The 22,444-nt window shown below is 47.9% G+C and overlaps 1 protein-coding gene across 2 annotated transcripts in view; it reads left to right on the top strand.

The window, feature by feature from the left end:
• Positions 1-1,494: 1,494 nt before the first annotated feature.
• The window catches only part of EPB41 (erythrocyte membrane protein band 4.1), a 153,079-nt gene continuing 132,129 nt past the window's right edge, over positions 1,495-22,444 (top strand). Inside the window, exon 1 of one of the 2 annotated variants that reach the window (XM_067530714.1) lies at positions 1,495-1,614. The gene's annotated coding sequence lies outside the window, so the exon portion shown is untranslated. The remainder of the gene's footprint in view (positions 1,615-22,444) is intronic. The other variant, XM_067530710.1, reaches the window with a different exon arrangement.

Here is a 22,444-nt window from a genome sequence, read left to right as displayed (position 1 = left end):
GTCAATTGAGTCGATAGTTTAGGGGTGTGCTTGGATTCCTCACCACCACTGAGCTCTCACATAGCCTGCGAGTAATGCTTTCTACCATTTCCAGCTGGCTATGAGACATCATACCATCCTGTCAGATGATGACCTGGCCTTGGTTATACAAATCTAGGGTAACCAGATGTCCTGATTTTATAGGGACAGTCCTGATTTTCGGAGCTTCATCTTATATAGGTACCTATTACCTCCCACCCCTTCTCCCGATTTTTCACACTTGCTATCTGGTCACCCTATACAAACCTTCATCAGCTCCCTTCTAGACTAAAGCAATGCAATACGGATAGGTATGCAGCTATCAGCCCTTAAGGAACTCAACTAGTACAGAAGGTTGCATCACATATCCTCAGCAACACAGGTTACCGTGAATACATCAAACCTGTTGTCCACTCTGCATTGGCTTCCCATAGAACATTGAGTCAAGTTGAGGATTTTGGGGCTTATTATCAAGGAGCTCAATGGCTTGGTCCCAGCAAACTTAAAAGAACCTAAAGTTTTGGGATGAGAATCATGGCTGACGGTTCCACTCCTCAAGCGCAATGGAACATCCTACCATAAAGGTAAAACACAACTGTGCAGGAGACAGAACTGTGGAGGGGGCCGGTCCAAGACTGCGCAGTGAAATCCCATAGGATCTAAGGACCGTCCCAAACCGCCACGTCTTCAGTTCCAAGTGCCAGGCCCGCTTCTCCGATTTGCCTTCTCTAACACACCCAGAGCGGCGCAGACCCCTCAGAACAAAACACACCAGTGCACACACATTTCTCCTCTTGGGGAGAGGATGAGCGAGAATGAACCATCCGTGCGAGGCGTTCGCCGCGTCGCTTAATGCACGACTGGAAGGTGCTGAGCTCCTGCGGTGATACGGGAGGGGAAGAATCTAGCTGTCTAGAATAGAAGCGACAGGTCCACGAATAGCTTGGGGGGTAGCCCCCTCCACACCATCCTCTCATGACCCGGCATCCGTGATGGGCACCATGATACCGTTGCTGGGCCGGGGTCGCCGGGGGGCGGGACTCTCGCTGGCCAATCAGACGGGGACATTCCTGCTGCTGGGCACTGAATGAGGGGCTGTAGCAATAATCAGGCTGGGCAAGAAAACTGGGGCCCCGGGACATCCTGTGCCTGGGGTCCTGCCCCCTCCCCTCTCACCCTCTGCACCCCGTGACCCATGTTCTGGTGCCCCTCCCCCAGCCCTGGGGATAACAGCCCCCAGCCGAGGTAGAAACTCTGCCCCTGCCTGGCTGGGCCCCTGCCCAGAGCGACCTGCCCTGGCCCCGCCCCCTCAACCTGACCTCGCATCGCCACCTGCCTGCCCCGCCCACTGCAGCGGCTTCTTCGAGGGCCCGCCCTCCCGCGGCTGATAGGCGGCGCCAGTAGCCAATGGCCGGGGCCCGGGGGTGGGGCCAGGGCGATGTCGTGACGCCCGAAGGGGCGGGGTTCCATTCCAGCCTGGGCTGGCAGGTGGAGGGGAGCGCGGAGCGGCCGGTGAGGAGAGGAGCTGCCGCCGCCGAGCGGGCGAGGCCGAGAGTGGGCTGCCTGCGGGGTGCGCGGTCCCCGTCCCGGGCTCAGGTAAACAGCGGGGGGCAGGGACCGCGGGGGCACCTCGGGGCAGGGAGAGCCGAGTTGGCTGGGACCCCGGGGGGGGCAGAGGGAGTGCGTGCGAGACCCCGGGGGGGGGGCAGAGGGAGTGAGTGCGGGCCCCCGGGGGGGGGGCAGAGGGAGTGAGTGCGGGACCCCGGGGGGGCAGAGGGAGTGAGTGCGGGACCCCGGGGGGAGTGAGTGGGGCCCCGGGGGGCAGAGGGAGTGAGTGCGGGACCCCGGGGGGGCAGAGGGAGTGAGTGCGGGACCCCGGGGGGGCAGAGGGAGTGAGTGCGGGACCCCGGGGGGGGGCAGAGGGAGGGAGTGAGTGCGGGACCCCGGGGGGGGGCAGAGGGAGTGAGTGAGTGCGGGGGGGGCGGGACCCCGGGGGGGGGCAGAGGGAGTGAGTGCGGGGGGAGGTGCGGGGGGGCGGGACCCCGGGGGGGCAGAGGGAGTGCAAAGGGAGCTGGGACCTGGGGGTTTGGGACCTGGGGGGCAGGGCGGTACAAGGGGGCAGGGACCCATGGATTTTCAGAGGGGGAGGGAATTAGGGGGCTGACTCTGATCAGAAAACTCACCCAGGGCTCTGGGGGTGGACCCCTAGAATTCCCCGGGGACCCGCGGGGTGACTGAGTAGGGAGGATCCTGAGGGCTGGGGAGGGGACTTAGGGGGTGCAGGCGAGAGAGAGACCCATGGTGGCTCAAAGGCGAGAGGGCTGGGCGGACTAGAGCGCACCCCAGGGGGAATGAGAGGCAGAGGGGGGCACAGGATGACCCAGGGAAGGTGGAGAGGCCCAGGGCTGGGCTGTGTTTGCCATGTCTACAGAGGGATAATTTGCAGCCAGCGGCTCTCTTTCTCCTGCCTGTCTGCTCTCCGTGTTTCCCTAGCTGTGTGGGGGGGATTGGAAGGGCGGGGGAGAAGCGATATGCCACCAGTGACACTTGTTGCCCTCTCTGGGGTATCCCAAACATGCTGGCGATTCTGGGAAGGCTTTAGGGCTCGAATGACTTTGCATCTCTGGCATTTTGGCTATGTGACATTTGCCATTACTCAGCAGTCACTGGGAATCGCTCTGCCTTGTAAGTGATGCACTTAGTTTTTAACTCGCAGACAGGATCCTGTCTGTATTTGTTCAGCTTATTCAGGATGTTTCCTAGTTTTCCTAACTTTATGGGCAGGACAGGGGTCCAGAAAGTTCCTGCTTGAATATAGGGGCACCCTCTGCAGTGTGGCATCCAGTATTCTAGCAGATCCTGCCATCTCCTGCTTTCTTTTTCCCATCCTCCTGCACTTTCTCCCTTCCCCCCAGATGTAATTCTCTTTGCCTGAGTGCTGATGTTAAAATGCACTGTGAGTTTGCAGACAGTCCTAGCAGGGCAGGGAAGGAGTTGGTGGCTGAGCACTCTGAGGGTGTGCGGGAGACCAGATTGTTGTGTTCGGGAGGTACGCTCCTACCAGGATAGCACTGCGGAATTTCTCTCTGTCTGTCTCTCTCTCTCGGAGAACAAACACTCCTCCTCCTGGCTGCTCACAGACCTAAACCAACCAAACTTCATGATCACTGAAATCCAACAGCCTCTGTAGAGGTTAAAATAAATGCAACACAGGTTGCAGAGCAAACAAAGAATGCAATCATACTTTTATCTTCATCTCTGAGTAAATTCAGAAAGGTTGACAAATAACTTGTGGTGTATGTAGCTCCAGTGGCAGAGCTGTTGATAAATAGGTCTGAAAAAACTTAATGTGTGGCAAGAAGTGTGGCAGAATAATTCTGTGTAATGTATTCTAGTTTTAGATCAAGGAGAGCAGGGCTTTTCAAATGTTTACGAAGTGTGAATAATCTCTTAATGGAGACCTTGGCTAATACCTTCCCTGTCACAGTGTACCTGTGTCAAGTGCAGCAATTGCTTCCACGGGAAAGTAAAATTTAAAATACGTTCCTATGCATTCTTAGCATCACTTAATGCGAGTGATCTGCTGGGCATGTGGAGGTGGCGGAGCCAGCACCACGTGATTAGCCATCGTTCCATGACCACCAGCAAGGGCTCCATGCACGGTGGTTTGGGAACTTCTGCTAGGCTGTGCTGGTATTTGCACCTAGATGCCAGGATGACAGGGTGTGTTATAAATACCTATGAACGTTTGAAATGGCCTATTGATCTTTATTTAGGTTATGAGGGGGATATTTCAAAGTGTTGGTATATTTCACATACTTGTCTCCACCTAAAGATGCACACTGCATATTTAATGGTATATTAACTCTTTACACAGAAGACCTCACAGCTAACCAATTTCCAAACATGGGGCCTGACTTTTTTTTCCCCCGGCAGTATTGACTGCTTGCTCCTTTTACGTGAGTTTCGGCTGTGAACTCATGAAATCGTGCCCAAAGATTTTTTTCAGCTTCCCCATTATTTCCCTTTTTGCCCTTAGAATGAATACAGGCAGGCATGGATGGAAAGGCCCCGTGTAGGTTTCCCTTCTCAGCTCTTAAAAAACATGTTAAAAAAACCACTGCAACTTTCAGGAGAGAAATGCATGGCCCATATGGTTTAAATAGGCTGTTTAACCCAGCAGTTTTGTCTTCCTGTTAATTGCTGTTCAGAGAGGTCTGGAAGGATGAATTCCATTGCCACAAAACAGAAGTAAAGGAAACAAACACCTGTCCTTCTCCAGCCACCAGCATGGAATGTACAGCTCAGTCCTGCACCACTGAAGTCAGTCTTACGATTGACTTCAGTGGAAGCAGCAATGAACTCCTGCACAGAGAGGCTCGGTGGCGTTAACTCTTCTGCACTAAAGCCAGGCTACCGTGGAGCCGGGTCATAGGTTCCTGTGGGGAAACTTAACTTGGAATGTATGGTGGGGGAGGAGTGGACCTGTGAGAGCACGTTGAAATTGCACTGCCACTCTGCCTGCCTTTGTCACCCACGCCTTGGCCTCATAAACCCTTAAATGGGGTGCAGCAAGGTATGCGAGGTTGCTGCGCTCCAGCATGGGAGATGCCTCGTGTCGGAGAAAATCAGGTTTAGTGCTACCTGTGATCCTTCAAACTGATGAGTCGGGCGTTCTGAGCCCCTTGTTGTCTGCTCCGGGGCTGGGGAGGGTGCAAGGTATAAAGAGGGATGGTGATGTCTGGAGAGGCCTGGGGTCAAAGTCGAGCCTCCTTGTGCCAATGAGACACTGAGGGCATGTCTACACTGCAATTAAAAACCTGTGGCTGGCCCAGGCCAGCTGACTCGGGCTAGGGCTGAGGCAGAGGTGATGGGTTTAAGAGGCCAGGAGAGGCTTAGCCTCCCCCGGCGCAGCTGCCGCTGACCTGCTGCCGGAGGCCTGGGCTGTGATGGCCCCGCCTCTTCCTGTCCCTGCTCTGCCCCTTCCCTGAGGCACCTGCCACCGCCTGGCTGCTCTTCTGACCGCTCCATCCTCCCTCTCCAGAGGTCCCCGCTGCTCACCGCATGCATCCTTCCTCTCCTCCCCCATGAGACCCCCCCCCCCCCCCCGGCTGCTGCATCCTTCCTCTCTTCCACCCTCCTCATCCCTCCCTAAGATCTCCCTGTGAGACCCCCCCCTTCGCTGCTGTGTCCCTCTCCACCCCCCCCCCCCCAGTGAGACACCACCTCTGGCAGTGGTGGGAAGGGGGCGGGGCCTAGGACAGAGCAGGGGTGGGGCTGTGGGTGGAAGAGGTGGGACAGGGAGCTAGCCACGCTGATGGGAAGCTTCACCTGTCGCCCATGGGCCAAGGGGCTGTTTAATTGCGGTTTACATTTGGGCCCGGGCTGGAGGCTGGGCTCTAGGACCCTGCGAGGTGGGAGGGTCCCAGAGCTCGAGCCTGTCTGCACCGCAATTAAACAACTCTGCAGCTTGGGTGCCCATGGCGTGGGCCAGCTGTAGGTGTCTACTTGCAGTGTAGACATACCCTCTGTTACATGGTCCCCTCCTAGTCCTCATTTCTACTATCAGGGAGGAGAAACTTGGCAAGCATACAGCAGTGTCTGTAATGCAGGACTGAGGTTCCTTATGTTCCCTGCTCTGCTCAACGGTATTTACCTCGCCTTTCCTGTATAAAGGCTGTATGTGCCCTGGGCAGGGTCAAGCCCATTGTGTGCGTTCACAAAGGTGAGAACATTGAGATTAAGACCTGTGTGTGGATTGAGAGAAGGGGAGTCTCACTCCATTTATTTCCGTGTTTGGCTGTCTAAACAGCCACATTTTGATAAGTCCTTGAACCGGTAACAAAAATGCAGGGCTGCTCTGGTGGACGATAATTGAACTCAGTTATAGTTCTTCCTGAACCAGTTTCTTTCAAGCCTGGCAGCTCTCTGGCATTCTGCACAAAGGGCTCGGCACATGTCAATTGTAAACTGAAACGCTGAGTTACCCAGAGAATCTGGATTCCTCAAAGCATGAAATGACTCTTGTGTTTTGATGATTTGTTCATGTTTTGAATTGCTACTTTCTGTCTCTGTCTCTCTCACCTACGTCTTGTTTAAGTGAAACTTCAGCTCAAAGGCCAACTTTTCCAGTAAGTGCCTGAAAGTATCAGCTTAGAATAAAAGTACTTTCTGATCCATGGCCTTTACTGCTAGCATAATGTTATCATAACTGCTGCCTGTTGGATTTTAGCCAGACAGATATGGCAGTTGTCTAGAAGCAGTCTCTAGTCGCATTTTACGTTAGCCAAAGCTCAAAGTGTGTCTAGGGTCAGTATGTTCATTTTAAGTCAATGGCTGATCTGTGAGGTCACTTGGAGCGTAACTGAGATAGTGGTGATCATGTTTTAGTTAGTTCATGGCGGTTTTTAAGATGTATGTAATTACACAGTTATTCTTTGACGCTCCTGCTAGCCTGATTTATAGGTACTACCTGACTTGCTGTTCACCAGAAGGAGGTGCATGTGTGTGAAACTATTGTTTTCCCTTTTCTGATATCAAACCAGCCATGTTCTGCAGATCTACAACTCTCGCGTTACATTTAAAGTAACCTTTAACTCTGGCTGTGCAATTCCAACTAGCTGTGGGAGAAAAAAGCTAAAAGATTTGGTCACAAAATGTTCAGGAACTGAAGGGGTTATTGAACTTCCCTTTTAAGGCTCTGAAAAGTGACTCTAAAAAGACACCATGGGGTTCCATGTCTTTCTCTGTGGCTCTCCTATAAAATGTGCTCTGTTTAAAGTAAAACTCTCTTCTGTCAGAAAACTCACCCAGGTTTTAAGCAGGAGTCAGCTTTGCCACTGTAGATAGCAGTTTACCCTTTTTACGCCAGGAGTTAGTGCTGGTGGGCCTGTGCTGGAGACTGGCTCATGATGGTTGGGCTCAGGGCAAATCTTTGGTGTAGACAAGGCCGTAAAACCACCTGAACAAGAAGCGGTGGCTCTGTTGGCGGGAGAGTATCTTCCCTCCACATAGCACTGTCCACAGAAGTGCTGATGCCAGAAAAATTTATGTTGCTCAGGGGTATTTATTTTTTCACACCCCTGAGAAACAAAAGCTTTGCCGACATAAGTGCTAGTGTAGACAAAGCCTTAATAAATAAATCTGGTGATGATGCGCGGGAAGGAATCCAACTGTGTTGGCTCTGCAGGGACTGAACTGTTACTTAAGTCAGCTGATCTGTTCTATGATGCATTGTCACACCTGCTGAGTGAAAAGGTGCCATTCTCGCATAGCCACTCCTGGGAGTAAACACTTCTAAAAGTAATTGTAAATCAGCTGACAGCGTCTGATGCCAGTGCTGAAAAACTGTTAAAGGGTGCATGGGCCCTGTGAGCCCCTCTGCTGCCCATACACCTGAAATCAAATACCAGGGCTCCTCATGAGACTTCTTCCCATCACCCCTTTGCCATGCAAGCAGAATCTGACTCTTTTAACCTTGTGCCTGGCTCCCCAGGTTCAGTTTTCCTCCTGACCCTGTGCCCTAGGGTATGAATGACTCGCTCACAGTTCCTTCATGCGCCAAGGCCAGCTGGTTCAATGCTTCTGACTGACTCGCTGTGCCCAGGCTTTGAGTTAGCAGACGGGGTGACAAGCATGCTAATTCCCTGCTGCTTCTGCTGGGTGTCATGAGTGGAGCATCATCCACCTCTCTGCTTGTAGGGAAGACTAGAGAAGACATGCCATACTGGCAGCCATCGAATTTTTGTCTGCGAGGAAGGCGTGTAGGTGGTGGGAGGGAGTAGGGGGTGGTAGCGTACTCTTTGGGTTTTGCCCCACCTCAAAGTGGCAGTCCTACCATGCTCTCTCTCCTCCCACGGAGCTGGAAAAGGGGATGTAGGGCTGTCTGCCTTCTTTGCCCACTAGAGGCTGCTGATGGGACAGGCTGAATGAACTACTTGCTTCTAGCTTGGACTGTGAACAGCAGTCTCCAGTCCCCCATGCTATGAACAGGAGTTGCTCACGTAGAACTCTTGGGTACTTATTCCCCAGGAGTTCTTCCCCCTTGATAACCATTGAGACAGTGGAGGAGCGCCCCAAACTGCAGAGCTGCAGATAGTGAGGGTGGCACATCTGGTCTCTTTTCAGGACTGCAGTAGAATTCTACACCTCATTACATCTCAATTAGAAAAACATGGGGGCCTTGAACATCTGCAGAAACATACTGTTCAGGGGAATTGGTTTAAAGGTTTGGTAATGGGATATGGAGTCTCTCTCAACTTGGATGCTAGTTCAGATCCAGTCCAGGTCAGCAGTGACTGAAAGACATTGCCATCTGATGGCTTTTTGGAGATATATGTGATATAAGTTCATTGGCATCTCCTTAAATTTCCTAGAGGACAGATGTGTGGCTAACAATCGGCTGACACTAACTGGGAGCTCATTGGCAGTCATGGCAGAAAAGCCAAGGATTGGAGATGCTGTGGTGACAGAATAGATATTTAATGCTATGGGGTGGTCTCCATGTAGGCTACAGGGTGTAACATGCTGTCTTGGAAGACAGAGGAAGCTGCTGTTCCTTGTGTTCTTTGTGTTTTGTGGGTACATAAGGGACCTCACTTTGCAGGACTGTCATTTTGGCGCCTATTATAGTTTATAGTAAAAAAAAAAAATTACTATTAAAATCTGGCAAGCTAATTAAATAGCAATAAAAGTAAATACCTATTCCACTGCTGCTTAGTAGTGATTGCAATTTTTAGAGTCACTGACTATATTTTCAAACAGCAGCTCATGATACAAAACAGTCTTTTGCACTGAAAATACGTATACTTTGTATTGTGTATGTTCTGGCCATTGGCATAATGGTAGTATGAACTCTGCCAGCTGGCTTTGGGATGGAAACAGGCAACGTTGCTTCTGGAAGGCCAGTGCTTTACATAATCTGGGACTTGCAAAACAAGCTGAGGCTTGGCACATCCTGTTTGCTATTGTCACTACTCAAACTTCACTACGCTTCCTGGGTTCGTTTCCAGCTCTGATTTCTGGGCTGTACTGAGGAAGGTGCAAAGAGGCCGGTCCAGAAGAGTCAGGGGTGTGTGGTATCTAGTTCATCTCCAGATGAAACGATTTGAATGCTTCACGAGAGATTTTGAGCAGCTTCAGGCAGCTTTATAGGGCTTGGCTTCTTGTTTCAGGACTCTTCCTCTATCCAATTAGTGGTGTTTGTCTTTAGTCGCTTTGATACCCAGGAGAAAATCCTGAAATGTCACTCCTGAGTGTGTTGAGGATGGGGAGGGGCAATATGGGCATATGGGCTCTTGTCCCAAGTATGTGATCAAATTCAGAAAGTGCCTAGTAAAAACTGGTCCGGATTCTCGGATCCTTCCACCCTGTGCTGAAGCCAGGAAAGGAGAGGTGACAGTGGCATTAAGCCAGTTTTGTGCTCCTTGTAAGTGTGGTCCCTGCATGGTGCAGGCTGGTCCCTGCTGTAAGTTATAGCAGCCCTGCGTGCGGGTGGTTTTAAAAGGCTGTGCTAACAGGCTCTGGCTTTGGGTGATTGTCTGCTCCTGACATGTCCCCTACACTGGGGAGTGGCAGTGGGCAGCATAGATCCAATCTGGTAGCTGTAAACCAGCTTGGAATCCCTTTTCACCCCCTGCTATTCCCTGAGGGACCATTTCTGGGGCTCAGAGTGGCAGAAAGAGGCTGAGGAGCGAGAGACTTCTTGGATGTAAAAATTATCTGAGTGGAGCAAATTTCTGGGGTGCAAACTCTTTGGCTACCAGACACCTTTGATTCCTAGTTGGTTAGGTTTTTCAGCCCCCCCATTTATTTCAAATTCTAATAATTAACATTTGCGCATGTAACATTTTTTCATCTGAGGATCTCAGATGCTTTACAAACACCAATTAAGCCACGCAACATCCTGCACATATTCAATTGAATAAATGAACCTTATTAAAATGTTCTTTGCTCTCGCTTGTCCTTTTAAATAGGTAATTAGGAAATCGTTCCCTTCTCTGTCTTTTTAATTTATTATCTTATTCCTTGTTAAAATAACCCTCTAGCATTGTTCTCAAACGAGATCAGTTGGGTAACAGCAAACTTAATGTCCGACACTTCTATTCTTCTCTGGTATGCAGCAAAATTAAATTGGGAACCCAGGCATCCTGGAAACATGAATAAATCCTCTTCTTAAAGGTGATTTGTAACTCATTTCACATAATTACCACCTAGTAGCCTGCTTTTTGGCCACAATTGATTTGAGCCAGATTTGAACAAGATATCTAGAGCTGTGTATTCATTACCAATCCTCTGAGCCATCTAGTCCTGTCAACTGCGTTGTTATCTAAGTGGTTTGTGAATGGTGTTAGGCTAGTTCAGGATCTTGCGTTAAATGTTTACAGGTGCAGAAGAATCTCATAGGTATAGAAGAAGACCACTGCAGAAGCTGTGAATTCACTGTAGCCCAGCCATGAGTCTGATATCTATTCTGGCCTTTGCAGAACACCACATCTGGCTGGTATAGGAAATGGCAGGGTGGATCGATGAGCTGAAGCACTGCTAGGTGCATTAGTTTCATTTATTAATGTACTAATGCATTTCCATACTTACAATGACTACCGACCACATGTAGCAACCAAAAGTGGGTGATAGTGGCTCTATACATTGAGGCAGATGGCAGCTGATAAAACAAGAGGGAAAAGGACGACTTAGCTACATTAGACAATGTTGCCTCCCTAGGACTACTGGATTCTATTCCTAGCTTGCTGAGTGATGTCACTTAACTGCTCTGTGCCTCTGTTTCCTTCTCTGTCAAATGGTGCTATCTCTTGCCTCGCAGGGGTCTGTGTGAGGACCAGTGAATTGGAGTTTAAGTACAGTGCATTGCATTTCTATAGCCTCTTTTAACCAAGAATCTTTAAATGGTGTTACTTTTTTTTTTTTTTTAGTTAGCATTTAACAGGTCAGTAAAAGAACCCTTCAGAAATTAGGCTCCTTTAATTAGCAGTGATAAATATCTGATAGGGTCAAGTTCTATCCTAAATTGCACCCAGGCAACCCACGTCAGTGTTCAGTACGGGGATAAATGAAGGCAGAAGTTGACCCACTCTTCAGCCACGTTGTACTGCAACGTGACTTTCTCTAGCACTGTTGATATTGTGCTAGACGCACATGTCTGTGACGTGGAGGTAAACCTCTCCTGGATGGTACAGATGGTCCTTGTCCAATCTGCAGGCTTGTGAGTAGCTTAATTCCAGGCTGGCAGATGGGGTCAGCGCTGCTTGGGAATTTCCTCAGATGTAGGGTGGAGGCTTTAAATAAAAGATGGAATTGTATGTAGCGAGTTGCATTATTTGAAATGAGCGCCTTGCAAACACTGATGGATTCTGGGCTGAGCAAAAGACACTTCTGTCCAAAAGAGATTTATTAAAAATCACCAGAGATACAAAATAGGATCTTAAAAATCATGTTGTAGTGATGTCACAGTGACTTTGTATGTGGTTTGGGTAAGATTCTTCCCGAAGTGACTACTAGTGATTTTGGGTGCCTACCATGAGACACCTTAAAAAGCCCTGATTTTTCTGAGGATGGGTGTTTAGCTTTCTGACAATCGGATCTTAGAATCAAGCTGCACTTTTGCCCAGATATCTTCCCCTAGCATCACTATTTTTTCTGCAACTAATGACATTCTAATATCTTGCTTCTGTAGGGCAGGCAGCAATGAGAACTCATGTAACTGACACAGGTTCCTGGCAAGTCTGCTTTCCAATCAGCCGTCACTCTGTGACACATTGGAAAAGACTATTTTAGGAATGAACCCTTTTATTGTTCAGCCAGTGAAGCATGCACAGCAGCAAAGAGTACAGCTCAAGCAACATTGGAGGAGAAAATCCAGTGTGTCTTCCCCAGCACAGTCAGCACTGGCTTTGCTTTCTCTTACATATGCTACTGCATATTTCTGCCACCCAAATGCTAAATGTCTGTCAGTGATTACTGAAAACACTAAAGATATGAGAAAACAAATGCCATGTACAGTAGCTAACTCTCCCTTGTAGCTTCCACACTGCCTTCTTTTTCTACGCATCTCCTTAAACTCCTTGTGTTCAGTAGTTTATGTTGGTTACAGCCCTGAGCACAACAAATAATCATATTCTAGCACTATTCTTCAGACACACTTGGCAATGCTGGGATTGAATGAAGGAGCTCATTTGCACAGGGCAGTTAATTCCCTGTATGTTTTAATCTCTGAGACCATCTGTGTCCCTGCCTAGGCTGGGGAGATGATGGAACTCTTGGGATTTATTCCAGGAGGTGAACATGAAGAATACTGCCTGCAGATAACTTCCCTGGGTCAGAGGAGGACAACCTCATTAGCGTTTGAAATAGCTGCTCACATTTTAGTTAGGCACGGAGCTTTGTAGCTAGGAAGTGCCACCAGGATCCAGGAAATGGGCTTTCAGAGAGCTGGTATACTGAAAATGAGAGGGGAGAAACATACACTGACATTAAAGCCCTTGTCTAGCACCTTCCATCCAAGGATCTCAAAGGCCTTTGCTGACCAGTGAAAGAAACCTTATGACAGCCTCATGAGATAGGTAAGAATTGGCATTCCCCTCTTATAAATGGGGAAACTGAGGCAAAATGATGTGTCTGGGGTTGAAGAGCAAGTGTGTGGCAGAGCCAGGTTAGAACCCAGGGGGGCCTGTCTGCCAGTCCCTTGCTCTATCAGCTAGAAGCACTGCTCCCTGACTTTTAGTATGCCATGATTTTACGGAGGGCGGGGGGGGAGAACAGATGGTCTTAGCAACTGTATATGTGAGACCAGCCCTTCAACAGTGAAATATCTGTCCTTGATTGTGCTGCCTCTGCGCAGGAGCAAAGGGCTAGGATTGCCTTGGTCCCACTTGAACGCCTCCTGGTAGCTGACGCTTGGGGTGATGACAGACCCAGAGAAGGCCATGCCCGGCCTTTGTGCTGCTGGAGGGAGGAGGTGTAAATTGTGGAGGACTCCTCCTCCGTCACAAACCAGCCAGACTCTCTAAATACACATGGCCTATTGCAGTATAGGCGAGGCTGCTGCTCTTTGGGGATCTGTTCCTGGGGTTCCCCATTACATCTGTTCAATGGATCTAATTGATAGAAATGTGCTTTTCAGTGGTAATGTGCTCAAATCCTGCTCTGTGTCAGATCACTGGACACACAGTCTGTTAATCTGTAAAGCGTCAAGGTTGTGTAGGGTTTAGGCCTTTACCAGGGATAAAACAAGGCTGAGGACAGCTGCTCTCTCCCTTTCCTTTAGGGAATTATTAAGCTTCCTTTCCTCAACAGCTGATGAACTGAGGACTCACCGGGCAGCAGGATCTGGACTGAGATCAGTAGGTGGAGACCGGGCCTGGCGGGGGAGCCTTTTGAGCTCTTGGCTCTCGGGCTAGTAGATCCAGGGAGAGCAGCAGTCTGACTGGGGAAGAAGAGGTGTCACTTGCCTCGTCTAAGCAAATATCTGCTCTCTGTCCAGTTCCTCCTGGACCAGTAAAGGTCCAAGGACAGAAATTAGGACTTGTCGGCTCTCCCCTCCCCTGCTGCCCGGTAGTGGGGTGGAGTGGGGATGATTCTAGGAGAGGGGATGGGGAATGTGGGCTTGGATGGGCGTGAGTGGGGAAGGGTTAAAAGTAAGTGTGTGTTTGGGGGGGGGAAGGGTGATGGAGGAGGAAAAAGTTCATCCTGGGGAAAACGTGGTAACCCTCTTGTGCCCCGTCTCCGATTTCGAAGCGCAGGCCCTTGTGAGTGGAGAGAAGGTGCTTTAAATTCTAGAAACAAAGCAGGCCCCATGCATTGCCAACGCCCTGGATTTTCTAATGATGCTGGGATGTGTTCACCGGGGAGGGACACTGAGTGTGGATGCAGGCAGCTTGTATCATAGATTCTCTTACCTAACCTATAGTGCCTCTTAGCTTGAGGATGTCTGAGCCCCTCTCTCCCCTATGGACTGAGTTCACTGCCTCTGTCCTGCTTCACTTGGAGGGGTGTCACACCCGGAAGTAGAATCAAAGTCTTAGGATCTGTAACTAAGGGCTTGTCTGCATGGCAAATTACTGCACAGCAACTAGCTTGGGTGTTAATATACAGTCCACTAGCTTGCGGCATGGCAAAGTCCCATTGTGGATGCTGCTACGTGGTGGAAGTCCTGGAGTTTGGCGTTTCATGGGCTTTTCAGAAGCATGTTGAAGACCTGTCTGATGTGTGCAGTGACTAATGGAAGGTTGGTTTGGACCTGCCAGCTTTTATTTCTGGATAGTGATGCACGTAACAAGGAAGTATATCGAGTCCTGCCTTTTTAGGTAGAGATTCTTGCAAAAGCAGGTCAAGGTTCCACAGCTTATTACAGTAGCTGCGAACAGTATCCAGCATTAGCGGACTTCCCATGCAGAACGGATAGAAGCCTCTCCTGGCTGCAGGGTGCTTCTGCGCCTGACTCCTAGCCGCTAGTGTCACCCGTCACCAGAGGGCTGAGTTCACTGTGCTAAAAGACTTCCCCCAAAGCTGTGCAACCCAAAGGGAATGTTCTTTACGCTGTGATGCAAATATGTTGTAATCCTGGTCACCACAGTAAAGAACAGCTTTCCAGACCCGCTGTAAGCGGCCGTGCTACATTGGTGGTTAGCTTTCTAATATAGCTGAGGAATTCAAACCACGCATGGACTTTTTTAAAAATTAGGTTTAAAAGTGAGCTGCAAAGGGCAGTAAAAATGAATGTGCCCTTTTGGACTTCTTTATGATGCATAACAAAGAACTGGAATTCTTTTATTTTAAAGGGTCTCTTCCTGGTTGTTTCCCGCCGTTGGAATATTGGGCCATCTCTTCGCCTGGCGTAAATCAGTATGTCACTGCCAATTTACACTGGGTTAGAGTCTGGCCCGTCAATTCTTGTCTTCCCTTGTTTATGTTGGCAGAGCCAGAGAACTGGAGTAGGAGCTTTCTCGTCTCTCAGTTGAAGGAGCAGGGAGGTTTAATCTTTCACAAGGAGAGCTCTTCTCCCAAGTGTTTGCCAGGCTCTTGAATTCAAAAGATGTTAATAAATACATATATAGTGGTATTTGAAAAGCCTGGCTGTAAATCCCTCCTTCTATGAATTGTTCAGGTTTCTCTCTTGGGACCACCAGTTCTCTAGTGGTCCATAGTTTGTTTGGGTTTTTTTTTTTTAAAGCTAGACAGGATCTAATTTTCTAATGTGCAATAACAAAGCAAGATTAGAACATAAGAACGGCCATACTGGGTCAGATCAATGGTCCATCTAGCCCAGAATCCTGTCTTCTGATAGTGGCCAGTGCCAAAGGCTTCAGGGGGAATGAACAGAACAGGGCAATTATTGAGTGGTTCATCCCCTGTCATCCATTCCCAGTTTCTGGCAGTCAGAGGCTTAAGGACACCCAGAGCATGGAGTTGTGTCCTTAGCCATCTTGGCTAGTAGCCGTAGATGGACCTAGCCTCCATGAATTTATCCAGTATTTTTTTTTTTTTGAACCCAGTTATACTTTTTGTCTTCACAGCGTTCACTGGCAAGGAGTTCCACAGATTAACTGTGCGTTGTGTGAAGAAATACTTCCTTTTTTTTGTTTTAAAGCTGCTGCTTATTAATTTCATTGGATGACCCCTGATTCTAGTGTTGTATGAAGGGGTAAATAACACTTCCTTATTCACTTTCTCCACACCATTCATAATTGTATAGACCTCTATCATATCCCCTCTTAGTTGTCACTTTTCCAGGCTAAGCAGCCCCAGTCTTTTAAATCTCTTCTCATATGGAAGCTGTTCCATACATCTACTCATTCTTGTTGCCCTCTTCTGTATTTTTTCCAGTTCTAGTACATCCTTTTTGAGGAAAGGGGTGACCAGAATTGCCCACAGTACTCAAGGTGTGGACGTATCATGGATTTATATAATGGAATTATGGTATCTTCTGTCTTATCTATCCCTTTCCCAGCTGTTTCTAACGTTCTGTTTAGCTTTTTGACTGCCACTGCACATTGACCAAATGTTTTCAGAGAACTATCCACAATGACTCCAAAATCTTTCTTGAGTGGTAACGGCTAATTTAGACCCCATCATTTTGTACGTACAGCTGAGATTATTTTCCAATGTGCATTATTTAATTTGCATTGATCAACATGGAATTTCATCTGCCATTTTGTTGTCCAGTCACCCAATTTTCTGAGATCCCTCTGTAACCTTTTGCAGTCAGTTTTGGACTTTTAATTGTCTGTCCCTGTTGAGTGGTGATTGATTAGATTCAATAAATCAAAGGGAGGCAGTGGAAAATTAGGTCCTTGCACTTGATCACCTCTTAGATCTGTGCAAAGTTGGTGTCACTTGCTATCATCTTCATTCAGTGTGGGTGTTTTGCTCTTGTTGTACCAGGCGTAACTGAAGGAAAGAATCAGGCCCCTTGTTTCACAATATCCCAGAGTGGTATGTGAACAGTACCACAACATCTCCACGGTGGAATGTGACAAACCAGCTTCTAGGGCAATGATTCTCAACCTACAGGTATTTACCATTGTGGGCTGCATATGCAGCTCTCTGTGTGTTCTGTGGGCCGCAGCCACACAATATATATGCTACCTGTATGGCCCTGATGATGTCACATGGGCTGCAGCTGTGTGCTGATGGGGCCGCAAGTAGCCCTCAGGGTGATAACCACTGTTCTAGGGCCATGTCTACACTAGGAGCTTTTGCTGGCACAGGGCGGGGTGTGAAGAGGTGTGATCCTCGACTAACATAGCTGTGTTGGCAAAAGCCCCAAGTACAGATGCTGCTTATCCTGGCAAAACTGCACTCTTAGATATAGGTTGTCTTGCTCTGGGGTGGGTGTGTGCGACTGGAATAAGCTATGTCAGTAACAGCATACTTTGCTGGTATAATCTGCATCCACACTCTGAGTCCTTTGCCGTATAGTATGGCTCCTAATAGAGCCACGGAGAACAAAATAAAAGGCAAGTGGAGCATGTTAAAACAAACAGAGGCATCTTTAACTATTGCTTGATTGTCCAGAGAAACGTGCATAGACTCTGGTGGCCTAAATGACAAATTGTGTCTGTATCAGTATTTATGTAGTCGGAATGGGGTGTGGAGCACCAGGCATCTGGAGTCCCTGCCCTGAAGAGCATACAGAGAAAAGACGGAGGAAGGAGAGCAGTAGCAGGTAGTGATAGTGCATCGTGCCTTAAAGGGCAACAGTTGTGTTTGGTTTTAATCCCTTTGTTTCGCTAATGTTTCTGCTCCCAGAGGATTAGGATTTAGAGGTTTTTGGAAGAAGTGTTGATTTATTTAAAAGTAAATTAAAAAAAAAAAAAAAAAAAAAAGCCCACTAGAGGGCTCAGTTAAAACCCATTTGAGTTGGAGACTCACTCAGTCCCCCACCCCCATGCCTGATGGAGTTTGCTTTTACATAACTGATCTTTTTCAGGCTTATCCAGACCTAGCATGAAGAGAAATGAAGTATGCCCTATTTTTCTGTCTCCAAATTAATCTCGACATTTTTCTGGTTTAGTCAGGCTCTCGGCACTTCGGTCTTTTTTTCTTTTCATGACCTTTTTTATTTGTGACCTGAAATCTGTGCTCTGTGCATGTGTGAGAGATTATCATACGAGGCGCGCTTATGAATCATATTTGCTGTGATAAAACACAGGCCTCTGCGTTGTCATATGCTGTATTATCTGCATTAATTAACATGACTAATTTTTTTCTACACCTTTGCACACTAACAAGAAATAGTCCAATATGAATGTCTGGTTCAGCCGTCTGTTCCACTACTGGAAAAGTCACCCTCTTGGAGGGTGTATGTAAAAACATATAGGTATAAGTACTTGGCTAAGTGGCTTAAGGGATTATTGTGGATGTGGTTGTTTTATAAAAGATGGAACTCCTTATTAACTGATGTCTTTTCTTTCCCCCCCATCCCCATTTGCTTTCATATTCTGTCCTCCATTGGATTGCGGCATCTCACCTGTGGGCTTCCTCTGATTGGCTCATCTCTGGGTGAGTACATGTTTTGCTAGACTGTAGTGAGTGGAAATCCACGATCCGTATGCCTTTTCTAAAAATTGTGATCTGTTTCAGTTTAAAGGAAACTCGGCTGGCTCTCCTAACTTCTCCTTTGGTGCATTGTTTGTGATGCAATTGCAGTCTTTTCACAGGGCGTGTGCGTGGCAGTGATGGTGGGGAAATAGGAGGCGAAGTGAAATGTGTGTTTAGGGTTTTGGTTGATGAGAATGAGTTTATGTAGCTATTTCTGTGTGAATTTTTATTTAAAGCGTCTTTATCAGTAGGCAGTTCTTGCCAGCCAGGATTGCTTTGTATTCTGGCCATTGAGATAAAACGTGTCCTTTCAATTCTACTTATAATCCACTTGTTAGTGAGAGCTATTTGGCACTAGGGAAAGAAGATCACTTTCTCCCCATGCCTTTCCCTCTGGAAACTTCCCCCGAAAATGGCAGTGCTGTGAATTATGTGGGAGATCCCCGTACAAGGGGACAAGTAGGGCTGGAAGGGAAGCCACCCCAGGATCCACAGTCTCAGGTCTGCAGCCAGGTGAGCAGCACTTCATCATGCATGTAACAAACGAGTATGCAAACCATAGGAAGAGAGATGGTGAAGGAGGGAATAGTGCCATACAGTGTCTTCCATTCTCTGCTTCGTATTGAATAGCAGAGTCTCTCCCTAATATTGTACTGTACCATAACCATTTTATGGGCCTCTCTCACCCCTCCCAGTGTAACTGCACTGGCTTCAGCAGTTAGTTACTGAAATCAGATCCTTTGTTTTTCAAGGATGCCTGTAGAGCACAGTCTGGAACTTCTAGTGTTAACCTGTGAAAGCCTCTTGTAACGAGCCTCTCTCTTTGGCCAGGGCATCTTACAGAGGTGAGGATGTAGGGCTGTAGTGCTTAAATGATGTTTTTATCTGATCTTCTGAAGCTTTAAACAAGATTCACCAGTAGTAATATTTGCTTGCTTCCACAAGGAAGAGGGATATAGGACTGCAGAAGTCCAGAGCCAATCTGCTGCATGTCTGGGTGCTTGCTGATACAGAAGTGTCAGTGACTGAAGAAGCATTTGAGGGGAATGCAAAGGGAACATGGGCGCAGAGTGGATTTAATAACTGGGCAAGTGATGTTACAGGCTCTTTCAAAATGACATTCAAGGTCAAGAGGGTTCATGACTTCAGGTACGGTGTAGAGGGCATCTCCTAGTGAATAAAATAGAAGCACTAAATACCAGATTCCTTGGGGAAACAGTGAAAGCAAAATGCTATATCAAGGATATAATTTTTTTTGATTGTTGGAATTGATGGGAGCTGAGCCCCTTGGAAAGTCAGGGCCACGGCCAACTGATCAGTGGCACCGAACTTGTTTTGAATAGAGATTGTCTCTCTCTCTTGCGTGCGTGCACACACAACCGTTGTGCATTTACAATGGAGTCCTTAGTGTATGAGGTACAATTGCAGGAAAAAGGCCTTTGCTGTTGTGGGTGCTGGAGGGGGAATTGGCATGTGCAGCAGAATAAAACTGCTCACTTACATAATATTCAATGACATGCATGCTTCTACTGAAGTTAGCAGGCCAGCTTCCTGCACAGGATATGTCTAGGAGACCAGCTACTTAGTCAGCGTGTGACCTGAATACCTAAGAGGGGGCCTCTTCTCTTTGTATTTGATTGCTGCACTTAAAATCTGCTGGGATGCTTTTGGTTCTGGAACTTGCTGTCCAGGAATGGTGGTAGGACCCACTTATGTGAAGGACCTCCATATTTGTGACTCTTCTGTTGACCTCCTCATCAGACCTTGGGTTTAGCTGCCTCCAAGTCCAGAGGAGGGAAGTTCTCATCTGATTTATCAGTGGATTAATTTTGTGTCGTGTGTATGGTGGGGGGGAAGAGGTTTGCTATTTTTTTGGCTTGCAACTCTCCTTATGCTACCCATTTTGCGTGGCTTGTGGATTGTTTTATATCTCTAGTGTATCGTAACACTGGTGTGTACAGTACCGTGCAAAATGTGCAGTGTGCCAGACAGGCCCCAGCCCCTGTAGTGCATCGGGTACGGCACAGAACAAAACCAACACGAAAAGGCATGTGAGACTGTGGCTTAGAAGAGTTTTTAAAGAAATGTTTAGAAAACTGGGGGGCTGGTACTGATCTTGCGTACACTGCTGCACACTTGTGGATGTAAAGGAAGGAGAAGCCTTCTGTTGGCCCTCTGCGCTGAAGGGAATTTCACTTCAAAAGAATTTAGAGTCTGAATGAGGCCACTGGTCCCTCCTCTGTTATAGGCATGTGTATTAGACACTCCCCCTCACTAGCATGGTAAGCTATCTGGTGATATTGACGTGTCCCATAGGCCACTGTGGGTAGCAATTTGAATATTTGCCACAAATTTCTCAAGGGGTGATGCATGGAAACAAGCAACTTAGCAGGCTTTGCTGGTAATAGAAATTATTTCACTGGATGCTGTGGGTCTTCATCTTGGTCAACATGCAAGAAGCTTAGAAGGCTAAAAGGTATCTTGTTGATGGCAAAGATAAAAACGTGTGTGGTATAATTTCACTGGAATGGGGACAGAACTGATCTTCACCCAATAGGAAAATGAATAGGAACTGCAGTAAACTAATCTCCACTTCCTACCTGCTAAAGAGAAAGGGAAGGCAATGTAGACTGTGTTCTCGAATGCCACGCTTCTGGTTAAGGTCTCTCAGAGAGTGTGCTTCGTTATTTGTATTCCCAGGGTGCCTAGAAACCCTAGTCATTGCGTAGGACTTCATTATGCTGTGCACTGTACAAACAGACCAAAAAGATGGTCCCTGCCCCAAGGAGCTTACAAAGATAAGATACAACAGATGGATGCAAACAGATGAGGGAGTACCAGGAAACGAGACAGAATTGTGCGTAGCAGTCTACGCACGCTAGCACCCTAATGCACGACGCTTTTTTTTTTTTTTTTTGGTAGGCATCACAGCACAGGAGAATTTTGAGGAGGGCTGTGAAGGAGGACACTGAGGTAGCTTTGTAGATGTGTACAGGGAGCCCCTCCCAAGCATGAGGGGCAGCATGGGAGAAAGCATGCAGGTGGTTGGTTGTTTGAAAATGTAACAAGTAGGTGATGGAGGCTGGTGTCATGGGCTGATCGAAGGTGGTGCCAACAGCTCCATGCTGAACAAGAGATTGGGGACTGGCTCAATGGAATGCCAGGTTCCCCGGGTTATGTAGAAATGGGGGGAAAGGCATACGTTGAGACTCCTGAGGAGGAAGATGACAAAGCTTCAACACTTGATTGTTGCTTTCCTCTTCCCAAGCTCACCCAGTTAATGGTGCACAGAGGGCTCAGAAAACGGAGCGTTCAGTTGAGTGAGGGATTACAGAAGAGGTCTCTACATGCTGACCTTTCAGAATATCTGAAGAATCTCTTCCAGAAAATTTCCTCCTGATGTGAGCACAGTCCTGTGGTGTATTGGAGACTGTGCAGGAACTGCAAGCCATTGCTTTGAGTGTGTGCATGGGTGGTCCGGGTCCTGGTCCTGCTTGCAGGCTGAGGGGCTGTGTAGCAAAGCATGTGATCAGAGTTAGTTTGGAAAGAGCCATTTTAAAGCAAGGTGGAGAGAGTTCTGCCTCTCTGCCGTAGGCTGACAGTTTTTTCCTCTCTCTATTTTTGGTTCTTGTGTGTTGAAGTTCCGGAGTTTAATAAACAAAGTAGCGTTATGTTGCAGACTTCCAGAAAGATAAAAATGTAAAATATGCTAACTTCTGTGTCTGTGCGCCACACTTTTCTCTGCCTGCTCCGAGCTTTTCCCACCTCACTGATGTCTCACTTCCCAGCAGCTGTTACATGCTTATACATATCCTGTCAAGGATGTGTGCAGAAGTAGTGCCCCCTTTCCCCCCCATCCAGTGCCCTGGCAGGAGTTCACTCTCCCCTGCAGACACTGGACTGGAGGAGTTCCGTGCCTCCGATGATTACTGGGGGGCCTGCTTGCCCCTCCTCTTGTGCACGCCTCTATATGCTGTGATAGTAGGATTCTGTGGTCTTCTCTCTGGTGTGTGAGTATAAATTTAGATCAACTTCATTGAAATCAGTGTTACTCTATCTAGATATAATAGGGTGACTGAGAGTAGAACTTGGCTCAAACTAGAGCTGGACAGAAACAGAAATTTCTGGGGGGCGGGGAGAGGAATGCCAAAAAAAACAAACAACCCCCCCCCCCCCCCCCCCCCAAACATTCTGAAATTGAGGGGGAAAATTAAACTTTGAAATTTCCTGTGGAACAGGAATCTAAAGTTTTGGTTTGATAAAGTTAAAACCTGTCTTGCAGACTGGCTTCCATTAGAAAGCTGCTGGGTCTCTGTTGGAATTTCATCAAAAGCAACACATTCCCGTGGAAGATTTCAATGAATCAGCA

Source organism: Emydura macquarii, unplaced genomic scaffold (genome assembly GCF_026122565.2).
Source record: "Emydura macquarii macquarii isolate MOO-44397 ecotype Brisbane River unplaced genomic scaffold, CSIRO-AGI_Emac_v2 contig_3113, whole genome shotgun sequence".
Taxonomy (NCBI): domain Eukaryota; kingdom Metazoa; phylum Chordata; order Testudines; family Chelidae; genus Emydura; species Emydura macquarii.
Note: the sequence above shows the minus strand (reverse complement) of the source record. Positions and strands in the feature narration are given on the sequence as shown.